Here is an 8,698-nt window from a genome sequence, read left to right as displayed (position 1 = left end):
AACAGTAAGAGATGAATATTTAAAATGTTTGAACATTACATAACACACTCCATCCTTCCCCGGAGTTGATTGCTTAGCATTATTAATAACTTTTTCTAACTCATACATAGAAAAAGGCATATCTAAATCCTGGTTTGAGACTTCTCTCCTAGTAGTAACTTCTGGATTTCCGTCCAATAATTCTAATTTATTACTTTTCATTTCTGCAGATACATTTTCTGAACTATTCACCTTAATTAACGTTACTGCTAATAATTCAGCCTTTTCTTTATTACTAACCGCTATTTTCCCATTTAATTCTAAAACCGGTAAGGAAAAACTCTTTTTAACACCATTCATTTTCTTAATAACTCTCCATACCTCTGACAGTTTGGTCTCTCTTCCAATGGAATTACAGTATTGCCTCCAACAAGCCTTCTTAGCTTCTCTAACAGTCTTCCTAACTATAGCTTGTGCTTTCTTATATTGAATTAGTGCCTCAAAGGTATGACATCGTCTTACCAATTTAAAAGCTTTATTTCTTCCCCTTATAGCAATACTACATTGCTCATTCCACCATGGATTAGACTTTTTATTTCCTCTTCCCTTTGATTTAGGAATTGACCTTTCAGCTGCATTAATAATGACAGACTTAATCTTTGAATAACATATCTCCACATCACAAAACAAATTCTCATCCAAATTATTAAATTGACTATCAACTAAATTTTTAAATAACTCCCAATTAGCGTTACTTAACTTCCATCTTGGAATCTGTCCTTCCTCTTCTTTTATCACTTCAGAGCCAACTGAAACTAGAATAGGAAAATGATCACTGCCCATTGGAGAATCAATCACCTCCCAAGAAGTAATTCCAGCTAATGAATTTGAAACCAATGTTAGGTCTAAAACACTCTTTAAATTCCTACAACAATCATATCTAGTAGTGCTGCCATCATTAAGGCAAACCAGAGAATGTAACTCAAGAAATTCTTCAACAGTCAATCCATTTACATCTGTATTAAGACTCCCCCATAAAATATTATGAGAATTGAAATCACCACACCATACAGTCTTACCTACGTTTTGATCATTTACTTCATTGAGATTCTGAATGGACAACTTCTTGTTTGCATTATAAAAATTTATCACCAACATTTGATCATTTTCTATCCAAATCTTAATAACTATTGATTCATAATTTTCCCCTATTGATTCCACTTTATATCTTATACTATCTAGTACAAAAGTTGCTACTCCCCCTCCTTGTCTTTCTTTTCTATCATTCCTAATTGAAGTATACCCAGAAATTTTGAAATCCAGGTGAGGCTTAAGCCAGGTTTCTTGAATGCAAATCAGGTGAGGTTTAACTGTCAAATCTGAAATATATTTCTTAAACTCTAGACCATTACATGGTGAGAGGGCTGGACGCCTTCTTGCGCAGCAGCTACGGCAACGTTCAGCTAAACAGGATATCTCAGCGATAAATGATGATCATGGTGTAAAATGTTGTGAGGATGCAGGAATTAGTCTATGTTTCAGCAAATTTTACCAATCTCTGTATACCTCTGAAGCCTCACTTAACCCAACTGAATTGGATGATTTTTTTAAAGATATTAAAATCCCTTCACTAAGTTCTGATCTATCTAACGAATTGGAAAGAAATTTTTCTTTAGCTGAGATTAACTCTGCAATTAAAAATATGCAAAATGGAAAATCTCCAGGACCAGACGGTTTCCCGGCAGAATTTTTTAAGAAATTTTTGGATTTACTCTCTCCCCTGTTGCTATCAGTTTTTGAGGAGTCCCTGGCCACACATTTATTGCCGCTGTCTATGCGTCAGGCTGTAATTTCACTGCTGTTAAAGAAGGATAAAGACCCCTTGAGCTGCAGTTCATACCGCCCAATATCGTTATTAAACACTGATGTTAAAATTCTCACAAAGATGTTGGCAAAACGAGTCGAACGGACTATCCTTACAATTGTTTCACCTGACCAGACTGGTTTTATTAAAAATCGTCAATCCTTCTTTAATATCAGGCGGCTATTTAATGTGTTGTATACTTCTGCCCCGCCCAGTCACAACTGTAATGAAATTTTAATCTCGCTGGACGCTGAGAAAGCGTTTGACCGGGTGGAATGGAACTATCTATTTAAGACCTTGGTGATGTTTAACTTCGGTCCTAAATTTGTTTCATGGGTGAAGTTGATATATACCTTGCCAATGGCAGCAGTACGCACTAACAGTAATCTATCCAGTTATTTTGAATTGAAACGTGGGACGAGGCAGGGATGCCCACTCTCGCCACTTTTATTCGCAATTGCAATTGAACCACTTGCAGTGGCTTTGCGAAACAGCCCCAAAATTAAAGGTATTAATCGGTTTGGCACTGAACATAAAGTTTCCCTATACGCTGATGATACACTTCTTTATATCTCAGATCCCTTATCTAGTATTCCTGAGTTACTTATTTTACTTCAAAAGTTTGGAAACATTTCTGGCTATAAGGTTAACCTTCAAAAAAGTGAATTGATGCCTGTGACTCCAATGGAAGTGCAGCATATGGGTCCAGTTCCTTTCAAAATTAGCCCTGCTAAATTTAAATACCTTGGTATCTGGATTACTCATAGTCATAAAGATCTTTATACAGCAAACTATCTGCCTCTCCTGGTGAACCTTAGGAAAGACATCACTACATGGGCATCTCTGCCTCTATCCTTGGGAGGTAGAATCAATATAATCAAAATGGCAATACTGCCTAAATTACTTTATCTATTTCAGAGCGTGCCAGTGTTTCTCACCAAGACTTTCTTTACAAAATTAAATAGTGAGTTGTTGTCATTTATTTGGAACAAAAAGCACCTGCGGATAGGCTGTAAGATGCTACAGCTACCCCATGGTCTTGGTGGCTTGTCACTCCCCAATTTCCTATATTATTACTGGGCGGCTAATATTAGAGCCTTACTGTACTGGTTGAGAGAGGACAATCCTGCTCCCACTTGGGTGACTTTAGAGAGGAATTCAGTTACGGCTAGCTCTCTCTCTGCTTTACTCTGCTCCCGGTTACCGTTTAATCAACCAATCTCAACTTATACTTCTAATCCGGTTATAACTCACACAATAAAAATCTGGAATCAGTGCAGGAGGATGTTTAAAAGTACGGAATTATTAATATCTGCTCCAGTATCAAATAATCACATGTTTGCTCCTTCACTAATGGATTCTGTTTATAATGCCTGGAGTTTAAAGGGAATAACTTCTCTAAATGATCTTTATATAGATAATAAGTTTGCCTCATTCGAACAGCTCACACAGAAATTTGACATTCACAAGTCACAGTTTTTCAGGTATTTACAATTGAGACATTTTGTAATGTCAAACTCTGGATGTTTTCCTTTACATCCACCAACTTCTCTTGTTGATGAGGTTTTGATGTGCAAGTCTGTAACAAGACGCTCTATGAGTAGAGTCTATTCTCTGCTCAGTTCATTTAATGATACCAATTTAGATTCCTTGAGGGTCAAGTGGGAGATGGACTTGGAGGAGTCCATATCAGACACAGTTTGGCAAAAAATTATTCAAAATATTTATTCGTCCTCAATATGTCTGAAACATGTTATAGTTCAATTCAAGGTAGTACATCGTCTACACTGGTCTAAGGACAGATTGTGCAAATTCAAAAGGGACTTGGATCCGACGTGTGATCGTTGTAAACAATCTCCAGCCACACTTTTACATACATTCTGGTCTTGTCCAAAGATACATAGATATTGGCAAGGCATTTTTGACACTTTTTCAGGAATATTTGGACAAACTGTCTGTCCATCACCACTCATCTCTCTCTTTGGGGTGGCTCCAGCAGAGTCCTCCTTCAGCAAACATCAGAGGACTGTGTTAGCTTTCTGCTCTCTACTGGCTAGAAGACTCATTCTTCTTCGATGGAAGGATCCACATCCTCCAATATATGGACATTGGTTAAGAGAAGTTATGTCTTACATTCATTTAGAGAAGATCAGATATACTGTTAGGGGATCTGTAAACAAATTCTTTGACATCTGGCAGCCATTTATATCTTATGTCGGGAATATTTCGGCAGATAACTTTGTGTAAAGGTCAAATATTGGTTTTTTGTGTGCAAACCTGTGCTTTGTATCGGCTGATGTATGAATAAAAGGTGTATTCTTGTTGGGGTAGTAGATCCGGTATAGGAGAGGAGGGTTGGGAGGGATTTTTTGTTGTATATTTTGATAGTCTTTTTTTTTTTGTTTTTTTTTTGTTTTGTTTTGTGTGTGTGTGTGGTGTATGTAAAAAATAATAAAAAGACCTTGATCAAAAAAAAAAAAACTCTAGACCATTACTAATAAGACTTCTTGCATTCCACTGGAAAATAATTATCATAACGAAGAGGGGCCGCCACTGCATGATTGAGGTTGAGAAGATTGTGTCTCATTTAATTTTTTCTTTATTGATTCCCAATTAACATTTTTACAATCAAGATACTTTTGGGCTGCCTTCACTATTATTTGAATTTTTTCCGTTTTCCTTTGTGTTTGAGCAGTGCAGTTAACAACTTCTACCATGAACAATACAAAATCCTCCTTTGTCATGAGTAAAGTGTCACCTTTAATCTTAGAGCATTCTGAACAATTAGATCCTTCTTTTTCTCCTCCAGACACTTTCTTTGGATATAATATTGATTGAACAGGAACTTTTTTCGTTGCTTCTGCATAAGTAATGCCAGTAGTGACTCTGATTTTCTGAACTTCCTCAGCTCTTTTACTAGCTATGCATCCCCTAAATCCTGAACTATGCTCACCTCCACAATTACAACATTTCAGCGGAGCCCCTTCCTCACATTTCCCATACTCATGATCCCCAGCACATCTCCCACATTTCTGTTTCCCCTTACACACTGCCGCAACATGTCCAAATTTCTGGCATTTAAAGCACCGCAGCGGCGGAGGAATAAATGGTCGGACATCATAGCTCATATATCCCACAAACACTTTACCTGGTAAACTGTTCTCTTCAAATTTTAACATGATAGAAAAACTATCACTCCTCTCTCCATTTTTATTTCTTTTCAATCGTTTGGCTTCCACCACTTTCCCTCCTGAAACATTAGACTTGATCTCATCAGCTGGTACATCAGGTGGAATCCCCGAAATGACTCCGCGTACATACTTCTTGTCATCCAAAAGTCTTCCTCTCACATTCTCACCAAGGATTCTTTTTATATTCAGCGCCCTTTCTTTTTGTTTTATATCATTACAGATAATCAATAACGATCCATCTCTTAATATTTTAACAAATTTCACCTTTCCAACCAGTGAATTGATTTCTATTGTCAGCTTAATTGGATTCCACTTACCAAAGGACACACCCTCTTTGACAAACTTCAGAACTATTTTAAATTCTGACATCGTAACAGTTTCTCCTTCAGCCTCGGAAACAGATGATTCTACATGTTGTCTTGTTTTTTTCCGTTTATGCTTAGCTTTTTGAATATGCCAAGGCCCTTCATTATCCACATCATCAGCACCCTCTTCCATTTCCGCAAAATCACTACCTGATACATTTCCCTCTGACATCCTTCCAACCATTCACAGTCTGATCGTGCCTCTTCCGCCGCCGCCACACCCCCTGGCCCTTCTTTCCTAACCATAGAGGTCCTCTGCTGGCTCTCATTCCCCAACTGCCTTTTATTATGATTACAAGGAAGGAGGTTGGGCTTTTTCACCGTTACCAGAACCTTTACCACAAGCTGTTCTGGGACCTTCTGTGGACATGCCCTTACAAGAACCACAAGATGTTCTGGGACCTTCTGTGGACATGCCCTTACAAGAACCACAAGATGTTCTGGGACCTTCTGTGGACATGCCCTTACAAGAACCACAAGATGTTCTGGGACCTTCTGTGGACATGCCCTTAGAGGGGCATGAGGCTGACCGTTACCAATCAGTTTCATCAGGAAGCTGTTAACACAATAATGTGTAAATGTTTCTAGCCTACAGGCAAACACCCAAGAAACAGTTAATAAAGTACCACAAGAGAAAGGAGTCAAGTATACAACACACAGAATAATAATATGAAAACATAGCCTTTCAAATAAACTCAGAAGTAAATGAACTTAGATAATAATTTTCCCAACACAAAGGTTTCTCTTTTGCACTCACCTTTATATGGTTTATCCACCCTTTTGGTGCGTTTGCATTGGCTAGTACTGTTGCTGTGCTTGTTTCATTGGCTGTCTGCTTGGACAGATGATCTCATATCCATCACTGTCTTAGAAACATTATGTCCTGATGTCTGTGCTAATGTCTCAGGATTGCTCAACCTCCTATGTCCCTTGCCTGCACAAGCTTTTCTCTGAAACGTTTACGTTGTTCAACACCCTGCTTCCAAGTAAGGCGTTGGTCATCTCTGCTCTCCAGTTAGTTCCCCTTTTCCCCCTAACCTTTCGCCTACCATCTACCTCCAACACAACATCAGTGACCTTTAATCGCAGTTACATGTTTTACACCATCTCAAGTTCAATGTCAAACTCACATCCATACTTTTCAGTTTCTTTGATTTAGCATTCATTTATAATATTATAACCATAACTTATTAGTTACACTTATTGTGATCTTAATGTGAATTATTAGAGATTTTTTCTGAAAAGAAACCAAGAATAATCCACGATTCTAGTTATTTGATACCAAAGTTACAGTTACTTGTTTTACTTGTAAGTATTTCCACAAGTGTATGTCTAAAGATTATTGTAAGTAAACCAGTAATATAATATAAGCTGCTACCCCCCCGTGACCCGACCCCGGATAAGTGGAAGAAGATGGACGGATGCATGGATGGATGAAATATAAGTATTTTATTTTGAATCTTATCCAATTACTCAAAATGTTTACACTTTATTCTTTAAAACTTTCATGCTTTGAAATAAGGAATAGTCTCTCAACTATTTTCAAGAATCTGCAAGCTGGGAACTTACTTCCTCTTTTTTCAGGAAACCTGCTCTTCCTGTCTCATGACTTTCTCTGTCTGACTATGATTTCTTATGATTAGATAGAAAAAATAAATAGAATTAAAGCAAAGTTTGCAGGAGACAAAAACATCAAACACACAACCAGATTTATTTTATTCAAGTTTAATTGTACTGTTGGGCCTAGATGTCACTTGTGTGATTAATTTTAAAGGCAACTTTATTTATTGTTACTGTGTAACTAAAATCTCCAGCATGGGGAAGTGGGATGAGCTCGGGTTTTCTTGACGCCGGCCACATGCAGAACAAAGCCTGAATTAAACACAGGAACAACAGAGACTGGTGAAACCCTGAATCCCAGTAGGCCCAGTATGAACCCATCTTCATGATCAGCTCCTAGGAAGGAGGCGTTGTCTCTGAAAGCAGCCAAAGACCTGAACTGTGACGTTCAGGAAGTAGCAGATAAAAAAGCTTAAAGTAGGAAGTGTTCAGAGTTTGGAGCCACATCCTGATCACATCAAGAGACGAAGCTTCACTCCACATCCAGAGGAAACATGGACCAAACAGCTCTGATGCTGCTTCTGTGTCTCTGCAGCTCAGGTAGGACTCCACTTTCAAACAAAAACACTAACATTCACTAGAGTTCAAATTAAAAATGATCGACTGATAAACATGTTAAATTTTACAAACAAAAAACTGGAAACTGTTTCTAGTCTCAGATCATAGAGCTGCTGCTACACAGTTAGTGATGTTTATATTGTCTACTTGCTGCTAAGGAGCCAATAAAATCAAGAATTGTTGGTTTTTGTGTTTTTATGATGTAAAGCACTTTGAACTGCCTTGTTGCTGAAATGTGCTATAAAATAAATCTGATTGATTGATTGATAAGGAGAAGCTGCAGAAACTCTGCACCAGCGCTGAATCTGCGCAGTAAACAGGTGGAGCCACATAAAATGGCTCCTTCTGCATGAATTCTCTCATCTTCCTCTTGGCTCCACAGGTTCTCTATGAGGTTCTGGTCAGGCCCGTTTGCTGGCCAACCGAGCCCAGTAGCACCACGGTCATTGGACCGGCTTCTGGTACCGCTGGTTGTGTTGGTGAAAACGTTTGAGCTCCGTCTGACGTGGGAGTGTCTCAGGCAGGATGTGGAACTCGCCTGCTGCAGATTAGAATCAATCAACCAATCGATCAGTTTATTTGTAAAGCACATTTCAGCACCAAGGCGGTTCAAAGTGCTTTACGTCATAAAAACACAAAAAGTCCTAAAGACACCACACAGTAAACCAGTAAACAGTACATTTTGTCAAAGTGTCGTCGTTACACATCAAAATGTTGTTCAGTGTTTCATTTATTATGTTTCTAAAGCAAATCTGACCAGCTGGGTTTTTAGTCCAGATTTAAAGGAACTCAGAGTTTCGGTTGTTTTGCAGAGTTAATTGTTGAAACAGCTTTTCAATAATTTAGCTGATGGATGAAAGGTTGGAGATCGGCCTGTAATTCTGCAGTAATGATTTGTCCAGATCGTTTTATTTTTTTATCAGTGGTTTGAAAACTGCTGGGGGAAAAAACCTGATGAGAGCAAAGAGTTTAATATTTGAATCAGATCAGATGAAATGACAGGCAGGACTTTCTGAAGAAAAGTTGTGGGTGTTATTATCTTTGGGCATAGCATCCATATTAGATTTTGTGTGGCAGTGAATGTTGACCCTCTAATATTTTTAATTTTCTCTGCAGCGTAT

This window comes from Xiphophorus maculatus, chromosome 18 (assembly GCF_002775205.1).
Source record: "Xiphophorus maculatus strain JP 163 A chromosome 18, X_maculatus-5.0-male, whole genome shotgun sequence".
Taxonomy (NCBI): domain Eukaryota; kingdom Metazoa; phylum Chordata; class Actinopteri; order Cyprinodontiformes; family Poeciliidae; genus Xiphophorus; species Xiphophorus maculatus.
Note: the sequence above shows the minus strand (reverse complement) of the source record.